The 25,093-nt window shown below is 42.0% G+C and overlaps 1 pseudogene; it reads left to right on the forward strand.

Annotated features, from left to right (window-relative positions):
* Positions 1-218: 218 nt before the first annotated feature.
* On the forward strand, positions 219-1,040 carry LOC101421752 (ferritin heavy chain pseudogene; annotated as a pseudogene).
* The last annotated feature ends 24,053 nt before the right edge of the window (positions 1,041-25,093 follow it).

The raw sequence follows: 25,093 nt of genomic DNA on the forward strand, positions 1-25,093 counted from the left end.
GTCCCAGGGCTTCTTGTGAAGGCAAGCTCGCCCGCACGCTGCAGAGAGCCACCCGGCCAGCAAGCGCCACGGAGAGCCAACTCAGCAAGGTGACGCAACAAAAAGGGAGACAAGCAAAAAAAAAAAATGCAGAAGAGTGCAGCAATGGACACAGAGAGCAAGACAGCAAGCAAGCTGCACGGGGGGAGGGGAAATAAATAAAAATAAGAGACGTCTTCGTGGAGAGTCGCCGTGGTTTCCTGCTTCAACAGTGCTTGAACGGAACCCGGCGCTCGCCCCTGTTGGCCAGCCACCCCCAGCTGCTTGCCACCGTCCGTCCAGTGTCGCGCAGCCGCCGCTTCTCAACCGCCCATCATGACGACCACATCCCCATCGCAGGTGCGCCAGAACTACAACCAGGACGCAGAGGCCGCCATCAACCGCCAGATCAACCTGGAGCTCTACGCCTCTTACGTCTACCTATCGATGTCTTACTACTTTGACCGTGATGATGTGGCTTTGAAGAACTTTGCCAAATATTTTCTTCACCAATCTCATGAGGAGAGGGAACATGCTGAGAAACTAATGAAGCTGCAGAACCAACGAGGCGGCAGAATCTTCCTTCAGGATATCAAGAAACCAGAACGAGATGACTGGGAGAGTGGATTGAATGCAATGGAGTGTGCATTACACTTGGAAAAAAGGGTGAATCAGTCACTACTGGAACTGCACAAACTGGCTACTGACAAAAATGACCCCCATTTGTGTGACTTCATTGAGACCCATTACCTGAATGAGCAGGTGAAGTCCATCAAAGAACTGGGTGACTACATAACCAACCTGCGCAAGATGGGGGCCCGGATTCTGGCTTGGCAGAGTATCTCTTTGACAAGCACACTCTGGGAAGCAGTGATGAGAGCTAAACCTGTTGGCTTCCCCAGAGCCACAGGGTAGTAGTGCATGTGTGTTGGGTTTACCTTTTCTATAAGTTGTATCAACGTCTACCAAGTTCTTTCATTGGTACCATTCCTTCAAATAAAGTTATTTGGTACCCAAAAATAAATAAATAAATAAATAAATATAGACACAAAAGAATGCACAGTGAATGGACACAGAGCAGATAGCACGCAAAAAGCCACAAGGGAGGGATTTTTAAAAAAACAGAGGGACTTCTGGGAAAATGGTGCCAAAGTAGGTTGGCAGAGTCTGACCCTCTCAAACACAAAAAAAAAGAGAGAAGGCAGGGACCTAGCTAAACGAGCTACTTTGGATCTATATAGAACGGATCAGTGCTTGAGCCATCTAGGAGGGTACTGGAAAGATAAAGAAGCCAAAGGAAAACTGTGGTTGTTCGCCCCTGGGGCTGGAAATGGCACATATACCCTGCACTCAGGGCAAGTAGCCTTGGTGGAGACCCTTGCTTGCTGCCACAAACGGATGGGAGGGGGCGTTCCCTGGGAGGAAGAGAGGGCTGATAGAGGGTAAACAGTGGTTTCTTTGTGGTGAGTTTGGCCAGCTGAACCCTCCTTTGAATTTTGGAAGGCACCCCGACCTGGTGGGGAGAGGGAAGGGGTATGTGCTCAGGCAGGCTGTCATGCTCAGTGGCCCAGGGAAAGAGAGGAACTAGATTAGAGAGGGGGCAGGACAGGCACCTAATCAGCAGGACTCCAGCAAACTGTAGTCTAAAACCCCTGGAGGAAAGGAGGCAGATTGCTTTCTGAAGGCCAGTTAACCTAAAGAGATAGTTTAGCTCAGTGGAGGAATGCCTGCCTTGCATATACGAGGCTCCTAGTTCAATTGCCAGGTCTCCTAAAAAGTGTGGAGGCATCCAGTTGATACCTAATGACAGGGAACATACAGACATTCTTCTTATTTTAGGTTTCCTTGGATCTGTAAAATTTTTTAAGTTTCCTTTTTTATCTCCCCTTATTTTACTTGCTAAAACCTGGTAACTTACCTGCAGAAGGCAGGCAGCAGGGTAATTGACAAACACTGGCAGCCTGAGAAGCAACGAGGGGCCTTAAGAGAGAAGACTGGTTTTTTTCTTTGTTTTTTGTTGTTTTTTTTTTAGTTGCTGCTGTTTTGTTTCTTGTTTGTTGCGTTTCTCCTTTCTTTCTTTCCCTTGTTTTTTCTTTTTTTTTTTAAGATTTATTTTATTTCTCTCCCCCTCCCCCTCCATTGTCTGCTCTCTGTGTCCATTCACTGTGTGTTCTTCTGCATCCATTTGCATTATCAGGCGGCACTGGGAAAACTGTGTCCCTTTTTTGTTGTGTCATCTTGCTGCATCAGCTCTCCATGTGTGTGGTGCCACTCCTGGGCAGGCTGTACTTTTTTCACGCAGGGCAGCTCTCCTCGCAGGGCACAGCACTCCTTGTGCACGGCAGCACTGCGCATGGGCCAGCTTACCACACGGGTCAGGAGGCCCTGGGGATTGAACCCTGGACCCTCCATATGGTAGACGGATCCTCTATCAGTTGAGCCATGTCCACTTCCCATACTGTTTTTTCTTTTACCTATTTTTTCTACCTGTGTTATTTATTTTCTTTCCTTCATTTTTCTATCTTCTGTTTTCTGTTGTTTTTCTTTCATTCCATCTCTTTTTGTTCGGTCTTCAATTTTTTGTTTTTATTTCTCTCTTTTTTTCTCTGTTCTCTTTCTTTTTTACTGTTTCTATTTTTTCTTTTTCTTTTTTGTTGTTGTTTTTTCTTCTCCTCTTTTCTCATCATTCCAGCCTTTTAAATCATTCTATATATTTTTCTCTATTTCATTTCTTGTTTCATTTTTTCTATTCCACTTTTTAATTTATTCCTCTGTACTTCATATGATTTTTTACAGATGTTAATTATTTATTTTCCTTGATCTTGTATAGTTCTTCTTCTACCTTTTTAAAATTATTATTACTATTACTCTTTTTCTCTTCTTATCTCTATCCTTTTCTCTGATCCTAATTTTTTTTCCCAAGGGAACATAGACAGCAGCAAGAAAATAGAATGAGGAACAAAGTGTCAAAGTGAAACCTTACCACACACACACAAACAACAACAAAATAAAACCCTAGAGTAGAAAGAGAAGCTAACCCATCAAGAAAACAGATGCCTAGACACCAACAAAAAATTAGAAGGTATACTAAGAAACAGAAAGACATGGCCTAGGCTAACAAAAAAACTAAGAAACAGGAGGAAATGCAGAATATGGAGCAACTAATCAGAGAGTCCAAACAAATATTATGAATCAAATTAATGAAGTGAAGGAAGAAATTAAGGCTTAGAAACACTGGAAGAAAATGCTGAAAAAATTGTGAACATATGTAAAAAGAGAACAGATATGATGATGATTGCTGGCACTATGCAAGAAATCAAAAATACACTGGAAGCACATAACAGCAGATTTGAACAGGCAGAGGAAAGAATTAGTTATATGGAAGACAATTCTGAAATCAGACTGATAGTATGGATGGATGGATGGATAGATAGATAAGAAAAAAGATAGAAAAACTCCAGCAGGGACTTAGGGACTTGAATGTCAACATGTACACACAAACACATGCATTATAGGCATCACAGAAGAGGAGAGGGAAATGGGACAGAAGGAGTGTTGGAGGAAACAATGGCTGAAAATTTCCAAACATTATTGAGAGACATGGATGTACATGTACAGGAAGCACAGAGCACCCCAAACAGATGGAGCCCAAGACATATACTGATCAAATTGTCCAATGCTCAAGACAAAGAGAAAATGCTGAAAGCAGCAAGAGAAAAGAGATCTCTCACAAACAAGGGAGGCTAGATCAGATTAAGTGCTAATTTCTCATCTGAAACCATGGGGACAGGAAGGCAGTGGCATGACATAGTTAAGATGCTAAAAGAAAACAACTGTCAGCCAAGAATTCTGTCTCCAGCAAATCTGGCATTCTAAAATGAGAGTTCAAAATAGTCACAGATAAACAGAAATGAAGACAGTTTGTCAGTAAGAAACCTGCCCTTTAACAGGAGTTCTGCAGGTTGAAAAGAAAAAACAAGATAGCAAGAGTTGAAGGAGAATGTAAGGATAACTAAAAGATAAGAAGAGAAATAAAAACAAAATATAGCATATATAAACCTAAAGATAATATGGCCAATGTAAGTAATTCCTTGTCAGTAATAACATTGTATGTTAATGGATTAAACTCTCCAATCAAGAGACACATTGGGAAGTGAATTTGACCCAACAGATAGGGCATCTACCTACCACTTAAGAGGTCCAAGGTTCAAACCCAGGGCCTCCTGACCCATGTGATGAGCTGGCCCACATGCAGTGCTAACACACACAAGGAGTGCTGTGCCACGTTGGGGGGAGCCCCACGTGTAAGGAGTGCACCCATAAGGAGAGCCACCCAGCGCAAAAAAGTGCAGCCTGCCCAGGAATGGCACCGCACAAATAGAGAGCTGACACAGCAAAATGACACAACAGAAAAGCGACACAGATTCCAGGTGCTGCTGACAAGAATACAAGCGGGCACAGAGGAACACACAGTGAATGGACACAGAAGCAGACAACTGGGGAGGGGGAGAGAAATAAATTTTAAAAATAATAAATCTTTGGAAAAAAAAAAGAAAGAGACACATGACAGAATGGATAAGGAAATATGGCCCATCTATATGCTGCCTGCAAGAAACTCACATTAGACCTAGGGATTCAAGGAGGCTGAAAGTGAATTGTTGAAAAACAATTTTATATGCAAACAATAATCAAAAAAGGATAGGAGTAGCTATACTATTATCAGACAAAATAGACTTTAAATCCAAACCATTGTAAGAGACAAAGAAGGCAACTATATATCAATAAAAGAGATATTTTTTTAAGAAGAAACATTTATGCACCTATCCAGAGTACCTCAAAATACATGAGGCAAACATTGGAAAAATGAAATGGAGAAATAGATGCCTCTACAATTATAATGAGGGACTCTAATACACCATTATCACCAATAGACAGAACATCTCAACAGAGAATCAATAAAGAAACAAACATGTTGAATAATAAATTAGAGGATCTGGACCTAATAGACATATACAAAACGTTACACCCAAATATGGATCATTCTCTAGAATAGACCACATGCTAGGCTACAGAACAACTCTCAATGAATTCAGAAAGATTGAAATTATACAAAATAATTTTTCTGACCACAGTAGAATAAAGCTGGAAATCAGTAAGGGGCAGAGAAGTGGATTAGGCAGAAAGATATGAAAGTTAAACAACACACCCTTAGACAATCAGTGGGTCAAGGAGGAAACTGCAAAAGAAAACAGTAACCACCTTGAAACAAATGAAAATGACAGCACAATGTATCAAAACCTAAGGGATGCAATAAAAGCTGTACTGAGAGAGAAAGTCATAGCCATAAATGCCTATATTAGAAAAGAAGAGGGAAGCAGGTGTGGCTCAACTGAGAGAGCATCTGCCTACCATATAGGAGTCCCAGGGTTTGATCCCCAGGACCTGGGTGAGCTGGCCCACGTGCAGTGCTGCTGCCACATACAAGGAGTGCTATACCTCGCAGGAGTGTCCCCATGTAGAGGACCCCCACATGCAAGGAGTGTGCCTTGCAAGGTGAGCCATCCCAGTGAAAAAAGCACAGACTGCCCAGGAGTGGTGCCACACACATGGAGAGCTGATGCAGCAAGATGACACAACAAAAAGAAATGCAGTTTCCCAGTGCTACCAGATAATGCAAGCAGATGTGGAAGAACACACAGTGAATGGACACAGCAAACAACAGGGGGAAGGGGAGAGGAATAAATAAAATAAATCTTTAAATATAAATAAATAAGAAGAAAGCACTAAAATCAAAGACATGGCAGCGGAGTTGGCCCAGTGGTTAGGGCGTCCGTCTACCACATGGGAGGTCCATGGTTCAAACCCTGGGCCTCCTTGACCCATGTGGAGCTGGCCCATGTGCAGTGCTGATGCGCGCAAGGAGTGCCGTGCCATGCAGGGGTGTCCCCCCCATAGGGGAGCCCCACACGCAAGGAGTGTGCCCCGTAAGGAGAGCCGCCCAAGACCAAAGAAAGCGCAGCCTGCCTTAGAATGGCACTGCCCACACAGAGAAATGACACAAGATGACAGCAACAAAAAGAAACACAGATTCCTGTGCCGCTGACAACAACAGAAGCAGACAAAGAAGATGCAGCAAACAGACACAGAGAACAGACAACCAGAGTGGGGGGAAAGGGGAGAGATAAATAAATAAATCTTTTTTAAAAAATAAAAAATAAAATAAAATCAAAGACCTAACTGCACACCTGGAGGAATTAGAAAAAGAACAACAAACTAACCCTAAAGGTAGTAGAAAGAAATAACAAAGATTAGAGCAAAGCTAAATGAAATTGAAAATAAGAAAGCACTAGAAAAAATAAATCAAAAGCTGGTTCTTTGAGAAGATTAATAAAATTGACAAACCCTTAGTTAGACAAACAAAGAAAAAAAGAGAAAAGATGCAAAAAAGATAAAATAAGACATGAGGAAGGGGATATCAACACTGACCCCACAGAAATGAAGAGTATCATAAGAGGATACTTTGAAAAATTGTATGCCAACAAGATGGATAATATAGAGGAAATGGACAAATTCCTAGAAACACACAAGGAGCCTACATTGATGAAAGGAGAAATTGATGAACTCAACAGACCAATCAAAACAAGATTGAATTTATCAAAAACCTCCCAACTAAAAAGAGCCCAGGACCAGATGGCTTCACAGGTGAATTCTACCAAACATTCCAAAAAGAACTAAAGCCAATCCTGCATAAACTCTCAAGAAAAAACAGAAGTGGAGGTAACATTGCCTAACTCATTCAATGATGCCAACATCATCCTAATACCAAAGCAAAATAAAGATGCCACAAGAAAGGAAAACTAGAGACCAATCTCTCTAATGAACCTAGATGTTAAAGTCCTCCACAAAATCCTTGCTAATCATATTCAGCAACACAGCAAATGAATTATACACCATGACCACGTGTGTTTCATCCCTGTCTATGTGAGGATGGTTCAAGATAAGAAAATCAATCAATGTAATACACCACATAAACAGATCAAAAGAAAAAAATCACATGACTATCTATATAGATACACAAAAAGCATTTGACAAAATACAGCATGCTTTCCTGGTTAAAAAAAAAAAAAAAACACTTCAAAAGATAGTAATAGAAGGAAACTTCCTCTACCTGATAAAGGATATATATGAAAAACCCACAGCTAACATCAATTCAATGATGAAATCCTAAAAGCTTTCCCTCTAAGATCTGGAACAAGGCAAGGATGCCTACAGTCACTACTCTTACTTAACATGTGTTAAAAGTACTTGCTCAAGCACTTGTGCAAGAAAAGGACATGAAAGGCATCCAAATTGGAAAGGATGAAGTAAAAATTTCAATATTTGCAGATGACAGGCTCCTATACCTTGAAAGCCCTGAGAAACCTACAACAAAATTTCTAGAGCTTAAAAATGAGTTTCAGTGAAGTGGCCGTATATAAAATTAATGTGCAAAAATCAGTAGCATTTCTGTACACCAATAAAAAGCAATCTGAGGAGGATATCAAGAAAAAAAAAGCCCACTCACAATAGCAACAGAAAGAATCAAATACCTAGAAATAAACTTAACTAAAGATGTAAACAACTTGTATGCAGAAAACTATACAGTACTGTTAAAAGAAATTGAAGAAGACCTAACTAAATGGAAGAATATTCCCTGTTCATGGATAGAAGGACTAAACATCATTAAGATGTCTGTGATGGTTAGGCTATTGTGTCAACTCAGCCAGGTAATTGTGCCCAGTTGTTTGGTCAAGGAAGCACTGGGCTAACTGCAATACAAATGCATTTATGGACTTAAGTCACCATTGACTTTACTGCAGTGGTAAATCATAGATAGCTGGTTATAATTACATCAATCAGGAAGATTGCCATCAGCAATGAGTGATGCTTAACCCAATCAGTTGAATCCCTTAAAAGGGGAAATGATTTCAGCACTGAGAGAATTTCCCAGCATGTCTTTGGACGGCCAACATTCTCCCAGAACTCATCAAGAATCTTCATTGGACTTTCATGGGAGCTCCTGGTTGCAGCCTGCCTGAGGAACCTCGATTTGTCCCCATGGCTGGGTGAGAGACTCTGATAAATCTCTTAATACTGACAGATATACCTTGTTGATTCTGTTTCCCTAAAGAACCCGGACTAATACAGCTTGGTACCGGGAGTGGTTCTTGAGGAACAGAGTTTTAAACATGGGATGTCTGAGGTGGTTCTGGGAGTTTTGCAATTGTCTTTCTACTGTAATTGGACTCAAGGGTACTTACAACTGCCTTTCCAATAATGAAGAGGCTGCTAACAGTCCATGGTGTGAGTTGGCAATAAGATCCACAAAATAGCATCTCTGGATTCCCCTACTGCCATGCTTGTAAGAAGCAAGAATCTGGGTGAGAGTGTTTTCAACACCTTAACAGAGTTTTGTGGAGTCAAATAGTATAATGATGTTGGATGGCTCCTCCTAGATACTCTGTATACTGTTATCAAAGAAAGAGATGAGTTAAAGGCTTTGAATTTGAAACTTAAACACTGAATGGATGATGGGAAATTTTCTAATTGTGTTCTGAAAGAAAACCTTGTTTTCTGTAGCCACAGGCTCAAAATATCTGAGAACCAAACTCAGACTCTCACTGTTTGAGTAGCAGAGTTACAAAGGAAACTAAAATCTCAACCCCGCAGGGTTTCTGCAGTTAAAATGAAGGCACTGATTGGAAAAGAGTGGAATCCAGAGAATCAGGATGGAGACATATGGGATGATGATGATGTTGATGGAGACGTTGGAACCCTGAATTCTGCTGAGACTTTACCAGATAAGCCTGCCATGGCCTGCCCTGTCTTGGCCACACCTTGTCAACCTTGTATCATCCAGCCTCCAGCCTGCCCCAGGGAGTCTGAAACAACTTCCAGCCATGAGGTGGGTACCAGTGAAACTGAAGCCTACCCCACCCAGCCTCTGGCCTGCCCTAGGGAGTCTGGACCTCCTCCCAGCCCTGAGGCACATACCAGCCAAACTCCAGCAAGCACTGCCAAGCCTCCAGTCTGCCCTGAGGAATCTGACTTCCAACCTCTGCCTGAAGAGATTAATCCTGTCTCACCAGGAGAAAATGCAAGAGAATACCCTGAGGTCAGTAGCTTGCAAGGCATTTCAAATCCTTCTCCTTACCCACCCCCACCTCCTCTCTTGTATTCCAGACCTATTATTAGACTAAAATCACAACAAGCCTGCAAAGGTGAAATACAAAGTGTGACCCTTGAGGAAGTAAAGTATACTCAGAAAGAACTGCATTAGTTTTCCAACTTGTATAGACAGAAATCAGGGGAATATGTGTGGGAATGGATACTGAGGGTATGAGATAATGGTGGAAGGAATATAAAGTTAGATCAGGTTGAATTTGTTGATATGGGCCCACTAAGCAGAAATTCTGGATTCAATGCTGTAGCTTGAGAGTTTAGAAAGGGCTCTAACAGTTTGTTTGGGTGGCTGATTGAAACATGGGCCAAAAGGTGGCCTAGCATGTCTGAGGCTGAGATGCCCAATTTGCCCTGGTACACTGTAGAAGAGGGAATTCAAAGCCTTAGGGAGATTGGAATGCTAGAATGGATTTGCCATTTGAGAGCTGCCCACCCACCCCAGGAATGTCCAGAGGACACACCTTTAACCAGGACTGTGAGGAATAAATTTGTAAAACTAACTCCATCTTCCCTGAAGAGCTCTGTGGTTGCTCTTCTCTGTAGTCCAGATATTACTATAGGGAGGGCTGTGATGGAATAAGAATCCTTAAACATTATGGAGGTAAAGAAGAGTTTGCCTGGAATACAGGTGATCCTCTAGGGCATCTTCTAGTACTGCCATGTCCTATGATTAAAGTCAATGGAAAATTGCAACAACCCAATCCAAGCAGGACCAACAATGGCCCATAGTCTTTAGGAATGAAAGTTTGGATCACCCCACCAAGCAAAGAACCACGGCCAGCTAAAGTGCTTGCTGAGGGTAATGGAAACATGGAATGGATAGTAGAAGAAGGTAGTGATAAATATGAACTCCAACCATGTGACCAGTTACAGAAATGAGGACAATAATGGTAATGAATCTTTCTTCCTTGCTTCATTATGATGATGATTGTATATATACACAAAACAAATTTGTCTTCTTCTCCAAAGTTTCCCCTTATCATACAACAAGTTGTATCTGTTTCATGTAATAATATTTGAGGATGTCAAGTTTGAGAGTGAATATTACCAAAGAACTTACATCCTATTCTGAATGGAATTAATGCATTTCTGGTTGTACGCAGGAGAGTTAAACATTATTAGGTGGAAATATATATATATATATATATGCATGTCTGTTATTTTTACTTAAAGACTAAGTATGGTTTAAGGTAATATGCATTGTTGCCAAGTTGACAAGGGACAGACTGTGATGGTTAGGCTATTGTGTCAACTCGGCTAGGTAATTGTGCCCAGTTGTTTGGTCAAGCAAGCACCGGGCTAACTGTAATACAAGGGCATTTATGGACTTTAGTCACCATTGATTAATGGTGGTAAGTCATAGATAGATGTGGTAATTCATAGATAGCTGGTTGTAAATCAACAAGGGAGATTGCCATCAGCAATGAGTGATGCTTAACCCAGTCCCTTAAAAGGGGAATTGATTTTGGCATTAAAAGAGAATTTCCCAGCTTGTCTTTGGACAGCCAACATCTCCCAGAACTCATCAAGAATCTTCATTGGACTTTCATCGGAGCTCCTGGCTGCAGCCTGCCTGCAGAACCTGGACTTATGCATCCCCATGACTTCATGAGAGACTGATAAATCTCTTACTATTGACAGATATCCCTTGTTGATTCTGTTACCCTAGAGAACCCTGACTAATACAATGTGTAGCCTATCCAAAATGATTTACAGATCTAATGCAATCCCAATAAAAATTACCACAGCATTTTTTACTGAATTGGAAAAGCTAACTATGAAATTTATTTGGAAGGGTAAGGGGCCCTGAATAGCCAGACATATTGAAAAGAAAAACAAAATCAGAGAAATCACACTTTCTGACTTCAAAACATACTACAAAGCTACAGTGTCAAAACTGCCATTCTAAGGTCCACAAGATGGAAGAATAGAGTATGGATTAGAGTGGACTTACTGATATTCTATTCATGAACTATTGTGATTAGTAATCAAAGAAAATGTGGCATTGGTGTGGAGAAAGTGACCATGGTGGCTGCTGTGGGTAGGGAGTGGGAGGAAGAGATGGGATGTGGAGGCATTTTCAGGGATTGAAGTTGTCCTGGGTGGTGCTCTGGGGACAGTTACTGGGCATTGTATGTCCTCCCATGGCCCACTGGGTGGACTGTGGGAGAGTGTGGGCTATGGTGTGGACCACTGACCATGAGGTGCAATGGTGCTCAGAGATGTATTCACCAAGTGCAATGAATGTCTCATGATGATGGAGGAGGTTGTTGTTATGGGGGGGAGGAGTGGGGTGAGGGGGGTGGAGGGTATATGGGGACCTCATATTTTTTTAATGTAACATTAAAAAAATAAAAACAAAAAAAGAGTTGGTGGAGGGGTGATATATGAGACCCCTGGGTGTTGTTATGTATGTTTATTTTGTAAGTTCACCACCTTTACTATACATTTATTGTTTATGTGTTCATGGATGAATGATATACTTCAATAAAAAAAATTTTTTTAAACTGCATGGCGGGATGCAAATGTGCCTCAAGCAATTGAGCTCTCACCTACCACATGGAAGGTCCTGTACTCAGTTCTTGGCATCTCCTGGAGAAGAAGAGCAAGACAGTGAGCTGGCATGACAGGCTGGTGCAATGAGCTGATGAAACAGGATGACACAACAGGGAGACAAAGAGGAAACACAATGAGAGAGACAACAAAGCAGGAAGTGGAGGTGGCTAAAATGATTGAGCACCACTCTCACACATGGGAAGTCCCAGGTTTGGTTCCTGGTTCCTCCTAAAGAGAAGATAAGCAGACACAAAGAGCACATAGTGAATGGACACAGAGAGTAGACAGCAAGCACAAATAACAAGGGGAGGGGAGAATAAATAAATTTTAAAAATAAATCTTTTTAAAAACTGCATGGTACTAGCACAAGGATAGACACACTGACCAATTGAGAGTTCTGATATAGATCCTCACATATATAGTCAACTGATATTTGACAAGGCTACCAAACCCAACTCAACTGGGAGAGAATGGCCTCTTCAACATATGGTGCTTGGAGAACTAGATGTCCATATCCAAAAAATTGAGGGAGGAACACCATCTCACACCTTATTCAAAAATTAACTCCAGATGAATCAAAATGTCTAAATATAAGAACGAAGACCATAAAGATCTTGGAAGGTAATGTAGGGAAGCATCTATAAGATCTTGTGTTAGGAAATGGTTTCATGAACTTTATACCTAAAGCATGAGCAATAAAAGAAAAAATAGATAAATGGGGCCTCCCTGAAATTAAAAACTTTTGCACCTCAAAGGAGTTCATCAAGAAAGTGAAAAGGCAGCCTACTCAATGGGAGAAAATATTTGCTAACCACATATCTGATAGGGGCTTAATATCCAGCATATATAAATAAATCCTATACCGCAAAAATAAAAAGACAAACAACCCATTTTAAAAATGGGCAAGTACAGTGGTTAGAGAATCACATGACAACTGAGAGAGTGCTGTGGGAGTCACATTGTCTAATGGAACAGCAACAATCCCCCAAGTGTAGGGGCAATGACCAGTGATGAAGGGTGATCCATTGATGGGCCTTTGATACTGACAACTATGCTTATGAGCCTTTTGTGCTTGAAATTTTAACTTGGCCTGATATTGCAGGGTGCCTAAAAGTTACTTCCTGAGAGCCTCCATGTTGCTCAAATGTGGCCACTTTCTAAGCCAAACTCAGCGTATAAATGCATTACCTTCCCCCCAGCATGGGACATGACTCCCAGAGATAAGCCTCCCTGGCACTGAAGGATTACTATCAAGCACTGGCTGGTGATACAATTGGAAAAAGACCTTGAATAAAATGGGGAAATGGTAAAGATAAATGAGTTTATATGGCTAAGAGACTTCAAAATTTGTCAGGAGGTCATCAGAGGGGTGGCGCTTATGCACATCTTGGCAGGATCTCATAGAGAGCCAAAGTAGATACTACCCCAAATAGTGGGGCTCCTGAGGGCTACAGAGACAGCCAGGTCCTACAGTCATGGCTGATGGCTCCAGAGTTTGATGTCTTGCCAGTGGGCCCTACTTTGGAGTTTGTGCTCCTGAATGTGATCGAGTTGGACTCAGATGGGACTTCTATACACATGCCTCTTCTGTCTCTTGTACTGAACCTGTGGTTGGCACTGGGGTTGGTGGGGGTATGTCCAGGAGACTTGAATCTCTGGGCTGTCCATGTGCCAGCTGGGCCCTGAGCCTCAGTGGAGTTGCAACACCTACTCTCCTATTCGTTGGACTCACCCAAGACAGCTAACAAGGAGGTAAGGATGGACAACTACCACATCAAGGAACCAAAAGAGTCTACAACTGCAAGCAGGAGAGTCCATCCATCAGTCATGTGGGATTGAAGCACCCTCTCAATTAAGAGGTGGAGTGGGGGAAACAGACTTGGCCCAGTGGTTAGGGCATCCGTCTACCACATGGAGGTCCGCAGTTCAAACCCCAGGCCTCCTTGACCCATGTGGAGCTGGCCCATGAGCAGTGCTGATGCACGCAAGGAGTGCCGTGCCACGCAGGGGTGTCCCCCGCGTAGGGGTGTCCCCCGCGTAGGGGAGCGCCACACACAAGGAGTGCGCCCGTAAGGAGAGCCGCCCAGCACCAAAGAAACTGCAGCCTGCCCAGGAATGGCACCGCCCACACTTCCCGTGCCGCTGACGACAACAGAAGCGGACAAAGAAACAAGACGCAGCAAATAGACACAGAGAACAGACAACCGGGGGGGATTAAATAAATAAATAAAATCTATAAAAAAAAAAAAAAGAGGTGGAGTGGGCATCACTATCTCAGAATCCTCAGAACTGGGGAATAAAATATGGACTACATTGAACTTACTGGTATTCTACTATAGACATACTGTGATTCTAGCAATGGAAGAAATTATATCATTAATATGAAGACAGTGGCCAGTGGAGTTGTTGAAGGCAGGGAGAGGGAAAAAGAGGTGTAATATGGGGGCACTGTCAGGACTTGGAGTTATCCCAAATGACACTGCAGGGACAGATGCAGGACATCATAAATCCTGCCAAAACCCACCAAATGGACTGGGAGAGAATGTAAACTACAATGTAAACTATAACCCATGCTGTGTAGCAGTGCTCCAAACTGTGTTCATCAATTTCAATGAATGTACCACACTAATGAAAGAAGTTGTTGATGTGGGGAAAGTGGGGGGCATGAGAAGTGGGGCATATGGGAATCCCCTATATTTTTTAATGTAACATTTTGTGTGATCTATGTATCTTTTAAAAATAAATAAAATACCATATATATAATTTTTTTTAATTGGCAAGTGATTTGTATAGACACTTCTCCAAAGAAGAGATACAAATGGCTAAAAAATATATGAAAAGATGCTCAACATAATTAGCTATTAGGGAAATGCAAATCAAAACTACAATGAGATATCTTACACCCATTAGACTGGCAGCCATCAAAAAAAACAGAGGACTACAAGTGTTGGAGAGGATGTGGAAGAATGGGAACCCTTATCCACTGCTGGTGGGAATATACAATGGTGTGTCCATTGTGGAGGACAGTCTGGAAGTTCCTCAGGACGCTAACTTACAGAGCTGCCATATGATCCAGCAATCCCACTACTGTGTATATACCCAAAAGAATTGAAAGCAGGGAAACAAACAGATATATGCATACCAATATTGACAGCAGCATTATTCGCTATTGCCAAAAGTTGGAAACAACCCAAATGTCCATCAACAAATGAATCAATAGGCAAACTCTGGTATATATATACACAATGGGATATTACTCAGCTGTAAGGGATGCAGTATTAACACATGGGATAACATAGATGAACGTTGAAGACCTTATGTTGAGTGAAGCAAGTCAGGCACTGAAGGATAAATATTACATGACCTCACTGATATGAATTAAGCAAATTGAGCAGACTCACAAAACTACAGTCCAGAAGATAGGTTTAAGGAGACAGAAAAGGAGCAGAGGGTTGTGAACGGATGCCCATATGGGCAAAATCTATGATAAGGTGGAAGGGTGTAGTTGTGCAGTGGATGGGCATGACAGTGGTGCAGTGATGCTATTGGGTTGAGCAGTGCTGCTCTGTGAGGAGGGTATGGTGGGGGTGGCGTTGAACTGCCCATGGAACTGGGGAGAGGGTCAGGGGAGGGAGCGGATGCACTCTGGGAATTTGCAGGTATGTTGTTGAAACTACAATGTTGGGAATGTTTCATTGGCTAGTACAGCAGGGGAGAGTTACTGTTTTAGGGTGTTGGATAAGGGGGGCATACAGGACAGGGTGCACCTGGGGCAGGCTTCTAGGGAATATGTGTCTGTTTATCCTGTCATAGTGCATTGTATCATTGGATGGAGACCCACACAATGAATGGGAAGGTGTTGGACTCTCATCCTGGGGAGTCCTGCTGTGTTCTCAAGGAGAAGGGCAAGAGTCTCTTGAGAGCATAGGCAGTGCCTAATAGGGGAGGACAGGCCAGTGTGTCAAGCCCTCAATGTTGTTGCAAGTAACCATGAATCTTGTTCTTCAAGGAGTGAAGCTTGGTGGTTGCCATGGGTCCTGAGAAGAGGAAGAGGGAGGAGTAGAAATAGAATAGATGGAATGTGGGGCATTTTAGGGGCATTGGAATTGTTCTGTATGATCTTGCAATGATGGATACAGGCCATGTTAAATTTCCTCAAAATTTATAAAAATGTAAACCATAATGTAAATCATTGACCATGGTTAGTAGCAATGCTTCAAAATTTGTACATCAGTTGTAACAAATGTACCATCCACGTGTAAAATGTTATTAATAGGGGAATAGGAAAAGGGGGGAGGATATTGGGAATCCCCTATATTCTGTAGGTGACTTTTCTGTAACCTACAGCTTCTTTGAAGATAAAATGAAAAAAATAAGACACTGGGGGAATAAATGGAAGAAAATGTACTGTACATACAAGACAACAGCACTTACAGTGATGAAAGACATAATGCCAAAATTTTTTTAATTTTATTTCATTATTTCAAATTCTTTTTTATTTTTTGTATTTTGTCATTTTTAAAACTATCATTATTATTTCATTTTATTAATATAATTTGATTATTTTGTTGGCTTCATTTTTTAAAATTAATTGAAGAATATCACTCATACATAAATATATATAAACAATAAGTATATAGCAATAGTTGTGAACTTCTAAAACAAACAAACATAACATCATACAGGACTCTCATGCCTCACCCTAACATCAATATCTTACATTGTTGTGAAACATTTTTATAATAACTAATGATTAAAGAGCATCCTCAAGGGAAGCAGACTTGGCCCAGTGGATAGGGCGTCCGTCTACCACATGGGAGGTCCGCGGTTCAGACCCCGGGCTTCCCTGATCCATGTGGAGCTGGCCCACGTGCAGTGCTGATGTGTGCAGGGAGTGCCATGCCACGCAGGGGTGCCCCCTCGAGGGGGAGCCCCATGTGCAAGGGGTGTGCCCCATAGGGAGAGCTGCCTAGCACGAAGGAAGGTTCAGCCTGCCCAGGAATGGCACTGCATACACGGAGAGCTGACGCAGCAAGATGACACAACAACAACAAAAAAGAGACACAAGATTCCCATGCCACTGACAACAACAGAAGCAGACAAAAAGAAGAACACACAGCAAATGGACACAGAGAACAGACAACTGGGGCAGGGTGGAGGGAAGGGGAGAGAAATAAATTTAAAAACAAAAAAAAGAGCATCCTCAAAATATTACTACTAACCAAAGTATTCTTCCCCCAGCCTACCCTATTATTATTATTATATCATTTTTACATGAACATACATAAACAATAAGTGTATAGTAAAAGTTGTGAACTTACAAAGCAAACATTCATATCATCATACAGAGGTCCCATGAACCAACACCTTGCATTGTGAGACATTTGTCACAAATTATGAAAGAATATTGTCAAAATACCCCCTCTAACTATAGTCCCTATCCTACATCTGGTGCACAGTCCCCCAACCCATCCCATGTCCATTTTAAATATATTTTTAAGACAGAAGTTGTAAACACACAAAACAATCATGCACATGTGCAGAATTTCCAAACAACACTCCCTCACCAACATACCATGCCACAGCAGAACACATGCTACAGGCCATAGTCAATATCCTCAGAATACTACCAGGTCCACAGCATACATCTGGCACACCTCCTCCACACACACACCCACCATCTAAACAGTACATCATTGGCATAGATTCATGAACATTACATTATCACTGTTAACCACAGTCCATAGGTCACTCCAGTTGTATTTTTCCCATGCTTCTCCACATTCACATCACCTTGGAATGGTGTTGTTCATCTGCTGTAGCTCACAAAGAACACTCTTGCATCTGTACCATCTACTACAATTCTCATCCACATCTGGGTTTACTGTGCTATACAGTCCCTAGATTATCCTCTATCTATCTGTCAATTGGTATTTACATTCATAGACTACCATTTTCAGTAACATTCCCATTTATAAAGCAGCTGTTAGTCACTATGATGTGTCACCATAAATTTTGTACATTTCCACACTTTTACAGTAAACTTAACTTCTTCATAAATTAAATATCAGTAGTCCATCCCAGTCCTCCTCTTATCTTCTTTGAGAATCCACCACCTACAGCCAGGTCTTGAAAATATTTTATTACATTTTCTTCTAGAAGCTTTATGGTTCTTGCTTTTACATAGGGTTTTGATCCATTTAGAGTTCTTTTTTTTTTTTTTAATAAGCTGTGAAATAGAGGTCCTCTTTCCTTCTTTTGGCTCTTGATATGCAGTTCTGTCAGCACCATTTCTTGAATGGACTGTTCTGCCCAATCTGGGTGGGTTTGACAGGCTAGTCAAAAATCACTTGACCATACATGTGAGGGTCTGTTTCTGAACCTCAGTTCGATTCCATTGGTCTATGTGTCTGTCTTTATGCCAGTACCATGCTGTTTTTACCAACGTAGTAGGTAATATGATCTAAACTATGGAAATGAGAAACCTCCAACTTTGTTTTCCCTTTTTAAGATGTTTCTGGTTATTCAGGAGTCCTTACCCTTCCAAATAAGTTTGATAATCATGTTTTCCATTTATTTTTAAAATGCTGGTGGAATTTTTGTCACGATTGCATTGAATATATATGTCAATATGAGTAGAATTGACATCTTAATGATATTTAGTCCTTCAATACATGAGCATGGGATGTTCTTCCAATTATTTAGGTCTTTTTATATTTCTTTTAACAATGAGTTGTAGTCTTCTGAATACAAGTGCTTTACAATGATGGTTAAGTTTATTCCTGAATATTTGAGTTTTTCTGTCATATTTTATTTTCAGCACTCTTGACAAATTTAGTTACTTTTATTGATATAATCCTCATTTCTACAATCTTTTCCAGACCTCTCTCTCCTGTCTTTTCTTTTCCAGATGTAGCACAGCCTTTAGCATTTCTTGCAAAGCTGGTCTCTTGGTTACAAACTCTCCCAGTTTCTGTTTATCTGTGAATATTCTAAACTTGCCCTCGTTTATGAAAGACAATCTGTCCAGATATAAGATTCTTGGCTGGAAGTTTTTCTTCTGCAGTATCTTAAATATATCACACCACTGTCTTCTTGCCTTCATGGTTTCTTTCTTTTTTTACAAATACAAACTATTTTTTATATTTATTTTTTTTTAAGATTTATTTTATTTATTTATCCTCCCCCCCATTCCCCCCCATTTTCTGCTCTTTCTGTCCATTCACTGTGTGTTCTTCTGTATCTGCTTGTATTCTCATTAGGCAGCTCTGGGAACCAATCCTGGGACCTGTCAGAGTGGGAGAGAGGCGATTACTCTCTTGAACCACCTCAACTCCCTGTTCTGCTACGTCTTCTTATTTTCTCTCCTCTGTGTCTCTTGTCGCATCATCTTGCTGCACCAGCTCTCATCATCAGCTGGCACTCCTGCATGGGTGGCTTTCCTGTGCTGGGCAGCATTCCCATGCAGGGGTCAATCCTGTGTGGGGCGGCATTTGAGCGTGAGCCAGCACTCTGCATGGGCCAGCTTGCCCTCACCAGGAGGCCCTGGGAATCAAACCCTGGACTGCCTATATGGTAGATGGGAGCCCAACTGGTTGAGCCACATCCATTTCCTGCCTCCATGGTTTCTGATGAGAAATCAGCACTTAATCTTATTGGATATCCCTTATATGTTATGCATTGCTTTTCTCTTGCTGCCCTCAGAATTCTCTCTTTGTCTTTGGCATTTGGCATTCTGATTAGTATGTCTCACAGTTGGTCTATTCAGATTTATTCAGATAGCAGTATGTTATGCTATTTGGACGTGCATATCTATATCCTTCAAAAGGGTTGGGAAATTTACTACCATTATTCCTTCAAATAATCCTTCTGCCCCTTTTGCCTTCTCTTCTCCTTCAGGGACACCCAAGACATGAATGTCTCACTGTCATTTAGTTCCCTGAGACCTGTTCAATTTTTTCCATTCTTTAATTCATCTGTTCTTTTGTATGTTTGCTTTTAGAGGCCATTTCTTCAAACTCACCAATCCTTTCTTCCATTTTCTCAAATCTGCTGTTAAATAATTCCAGTGTATTTTTTCATTTCATTTATTGCATCTTTCATTTCCATAAGATCTGCTATTTTTCTATTCATGCTTTCAAATTCTTCTTTGTGCTCATCCAATGTCTTCTTAATATCCTTAATCTCTTTAGCCATCTCACTGAATTTATTAAGGAGATTTGTTTGAACATCTATGATTAGTTGTCTCAACTCCTTTATGTCATCTGGAGGTTTATCTTGTTCCTTAAACTGGGCCATAGCTTCCTGTTTCTTGATGTGGACTGTAATTTTTTACTGGTGCCTTGGCATCTGGCTTGCTAGATGTATTTATTCTGGGTGCAGTTTCTCTCTTTAGTTTAAGGCTTTCTTGCGCTTTCTCCCTTGCTGGTTGTGTAGTAGGAGCCAAGGATGTAGTTGGTGCTGTAAGCAGTGGAGACTCGAGATGCCCTCATTGGCTCAGGGACAGATGAAGCTTCTCCCAACTTTCTCCTTTCCCAGGGGTAGGGACAGAGCCACAGCTGTGTGGAATAATCCAACTCGTGAAGGCCTAGACTATAGTTGCCCAGAGAGACTGATAAAGTTTCATGCCCCTTTCTCCCCTGCCTGGAGCGGGCATGGAGCTGCAGGTGTGAGCAGCAATCTATGCCATGCAGGTCCAAAATGACTTGCATTTGCCCCAGTAGACTTCAGACTATTCAGTCTGTACCAGCCAAATGTACCTGCAGTTACCTGCAGAGGCTGGTACAGGGCCCACTAGTTTCCTCCCTGCTAGAGGAGGAGCTGAAGCCTAGGCTAGGGCTACAGGCCAATCCAAGTGAAAAAAAAAACTGGTCTCTACCATCACTGTGATTTTCAGTCACTCCAGCTTCCCCTAATGCTAGGGGCAGAGTCAAAATGGAGGTTACCAGTCTCTTTCCAACTTGGACAGGTGCAAACTTTAGCTGTTCTTAGGATTATACTTTAGCCTGCCAAATTTGCTAATCAGTAGCTGAAGTTGGTGCCCAACTTCTTCCTCCCCCATTTCAATTCCAGCTGCAGAATAGCTCTTGGGGTGGCTTGTGCCACAAATGGAGGATGGGTTCCAACCTCCAGTATGTGGAGTGCCCTTCTTACAAATCTTCTCTACAGGTTGACAGTCACCACCTTCCATGCTTTTAAAGATGTCTCCTGGAGCCCCCAATCAGGTGCTTTAGATAGCTCTGCATGATTACTAACTTCCCTGTAGCACAAACTGACTCTAGGAGCTCCTTATTCTTCCCCCATCTTGCTGGTTGTCTGTTGGCTTCATTTTTAAAGTTTTGGATCACAGAAGGGTAACAATTGTGGCAGGGGTGGATCATTGGTATAGTGTGTCAGTGATGGGGGAGGGAGGGAGGAGGTTCACCTGGGGCATACCTTTAGGGCACATGAATGAGTTCAATGTTCATGGGGCATTATCATGATGGGTGGAGATCCACACAATAACCAAAAGAATATCAAATTCCCATTCTGGGGAGCTCTGCTGCATTCTCTAATGGGACTGCAAGATTCCCCTAAGTACAGGTGCAGTGACTAGTGAAGGAGAATGGGCCATTGACGGGCCCTTGATATTGATGACTGTACTTATGAACCTTTTTTATTGAAATTGAAACTTAGTTTAGTATTATAGGGTGCCTAAGAGTTACCTTCTGAGAGCCTCCTTGGTGCTGAAATGTGGCTTCCCTCCAAGCCAACTCAGCATATAAGTGCATTACCTTCCCCCTGGCATGGGACATGACTCCTGAGGATGAGCCTAGTTGGCACTGAGAGATTACTACCAAGCACCAACTAGCAATGCAACTGGGAAAAGACCTTGGCCAAAAGAGGGAAAGGGTAAAAACAAATGAGTTTATATGGCTAAGAGACTTCAAAGTGAGTCAGGAGGTCATCCCAGAAGTTATGCTTATGCATGTCTCAGCAGTATTCCATTGACTGCCATGGTAAATATTGCCTCAAATAGTGGTGATACTGAGATTTATGTTACCCAGTGTCACAGAGTTGAACTCAGTCATGATTTCCCTACACATGGCTCTTCTGCCCCTTCTATTTGAACCTACAGTTAGTACTGGAATTGATAGGTTTATGTCCAAAAGACTTACATCTTAGGACTTTCCATGTGCCAGTTGGGCCCTGAATCTCAAAAAAGGTGCAAGACCTACTCTCCAGTTCACTGAACTCACCCAGGACAACCAAAAAGGAAATGATGAAGGCAACGACCATTGCAAGGAACAGAGAAAGTCTACAACTGCAAGCAAAATAGTCTCATCAATTAGCCCTATGGAATCTAAGCCCCCTCTTAGTTGGAGGCAGAGTGGGCATCACCATCCCAGAATCCTCATGATTTGTTCATCCGAACAAAGGACTAGAGTAGACTTACGGTTATTCTACTGTAGACATTGTTATTCTATCAATGGAAGAACTTCTATCTTTGATGTGGAGGTAGTGGCCTCTGGAGGTTCTGAATGAGGAAGAGGGAAAAATAAAAATAATATGGGGCATTTTCAGGACATTGGAATTGTTCTGAATGACATTGCAATGACAGATACAGGCCATTATATATCTTGTCATAACTTGCAAAATTGTGTGGGCGAAGAGACAACAGCAAGATGGCAGCAGAGCAAGGCGCTCCTAGAGTCAGTTCCTGCTACAGGACAGTTAGTAAACACCCAGAGCTCTCTGGAGCTAGCTTTGGGGGCTTCAGAAGGCCAGAAGGACATCCTGAAACATCCTTGAAGGAATGGAAGAAGGAGACTGCCCATCTGCAGAGAAGACTCATAAGTAGAGTGCTCCATGCCACGGAGGGCAGTGCCCATCCTCCACTGGAGACACAAGCCACCTCGGGAGCTGTTCCATGGCTGGAAATGAAAGCTCCACTTCCCAAAAATGGGGGAAGAAGAGACGGTTGGGCACCAACTTTAGCTACTGATGAGTAAAATTCATCAGGCTACAGTATAATCCAGAGAACAGGTAAAGCTTCAGCCTTTCCAAGTCAGAAAGAGGCCAGGAGCCTCCATCTTAACTCTGCACCTGGCACAAAGGGAAATGGGGCAGACTGAAAATCCCAGCGCTGGTGGGGACTGGCTTCTTCCCATACAGGTCAGATTGCAACTCTAGACTAAAACCCAATGCCACTTCTGACAAGGAGGAAGCTGCAGGGACCTTCACCAACCTCTCTGGGTAATTGCAAGCCAAACTGCGGAAGCTGGTGATTGTCCTACTCTGGTGGTGCAAGCCTCCCCAGGAGCTATTCTGTGACCAGAACTGGAAGCTCCATTTCCCAAAAACAGGGGAGGAGGAGACAGTTGGCTGCCGATTTCAAATACTGATTGGTAGGCATGGATGGCTAAGATATAACCCTGGGAACAGCTGGGTTGTGAATTTGTCCAAGTTGAAAAAAGGCCGGTGACCGCCATTTTTACTCCACCCCCAGCCTGAGAGGAAGTCGGTCTGACCAAATATCACAGTGATGTTAGGAGCCAGTTTTTTTCACCCAGATCAGCCTGCAGCCCTAGACTAGGCTTCAGTCCCACCTCTGGCAGTGAGGAGGGTGGCTAGCTCAGCACCAGTCTATTCAGGTAACTGAGAGTACCTTTGGCTGGCACGAACTGAATAATTAAAAGTCTAGTGGGGCAACTGCAGTCATTTTGGACCTGCACTGCATAGATTGCTGCCCACACCTGCAGCTCCATCCCCACCCCATGCAGGGGGAAAGGGGATGTGAAGCTTCATCAGTCTCTCTGAGCAACTACAGTCTAGACCTGCACAAGTTGGATTATTCCACGCAACTGTGACTGTGTCCCTATGCCTGGCAAAGGAGAAAGTTGGGAGGAGCTTCATCTGTCCCTGGGGCAATGAGGGCAGTTTGAGCCTCCACAGTTTATAGCACCAATTATATCCTTGGCTCCTACTGCACAACCAGCAAGGGAGAAAGAGCAGGAAGCCCTAAACTAAAGAGAAAAACTGCACCCAGAATAAATACTCTAGTAATCCAGATGTGAAGACACCAACAAAAAATTACAAACCACATCAAGAAACAGGAAGCTATGGCCCAGTTGAAGGAATAAGATAAGCCTCCCGGTGACATAAAGGAGACAACTAATCATAGATGTTCAAACAATTCTCAATAAATTCAATGAGATGGCTAAAGAGATTAAGGATATTAAGAGACACTGGATGAGCACAAAGAAGAATTTGAAAGCATGAACAGAAAAATAGCAGATCTTATGGTAATGAAAGGTGCAATAAATGGAATTAAAAATATATTGGGGGCCATGATGTGGACCAGTGACCATGAGGTGCAGAGATTCCCAGAGATGTACTTACCAAATGCAATGGATGTGTCATGATGATGGGAGTGAATGTTGCTGGGGGGGGGAGTAATGGGGTGGGAGGGGTGGGGTTGAATGGGACCTCATATTTTTTTAATGTAATATTTTTACAAAATCAATTTAAAAAAATAACTGTAAAAAAAATATATATATATATATATTGGAATCATATAATAGCAGATTTGAGGAGGCAGAAGAAAGGATTGTTGAACTTGAAAAAAAATGGCCTCTGAAAGTGAAGATACAAAAGAACAGATGAAGAAAAGAATGGAAAAAAATGAACAAGGTCTCAGGGAACTAAACTACAGGCAGAGATGTGCAATCATACATGTCATGGGTATCCAGAAGGAGAAGAGAAGGGAAAAGGGGCAGAAGGAATATTTAAAGAAATCATGTTAGCAAATTTCCCAACCCTATTGAAGGACATATATATCCATGTCCAAGAAGCACAACGTACTCCCATCCAAAAAAATCCGAATAGACCAACTCCAAGACACATACTTATCAGAATGTCAAATGACAAAGACAAAGAGAGAATTCTGAGAACAGCAAGAGAAAAGCAGTACATAATATGTAACGGATACCCAATAAGATTAAGTGCTAATTTCTCACCAGAAACCATGGAGGCAAGAAGACAGTGGACTGATATATTTAAGATACTATGAGAGAAAAACTTCTAGCCAAGAATTTTATATTCAGCAAGACTCTCTTTCAAAAATGACAGCAAGATTAGAATATTCACAGATAAACAGAAACTGAATTTATAAGCAAGAGACCAGATTTTCAGGAAATACTAAAGGGTGTGCCAGAGCCTGAAAAGAAAAGACAGGAGAGAGAGGCCTGGAAGAGAGTCTAGAAATGAAGATTATATCAATAAAAGTAACTAAAAGTGTCAAAAGAGTAGTGAAAAT

The sequence above is a fragment of the Dasypus novemcinctus genome, chromosome 8 (assembly GCF_030445035.2).
Source record: "Dasypus novemcinctus isolate mDasNov1 chromosome 8, mDasNov1.1.hap2, whole genome shotgun sequence".
Taxonomy (NCBI): domain Eukaryota; kingdom Metazoa; phylum Chordata; class Mammalia; order Cingulata; family Dasypodidae; genus Dasypus; species Dasypus novemcinctus.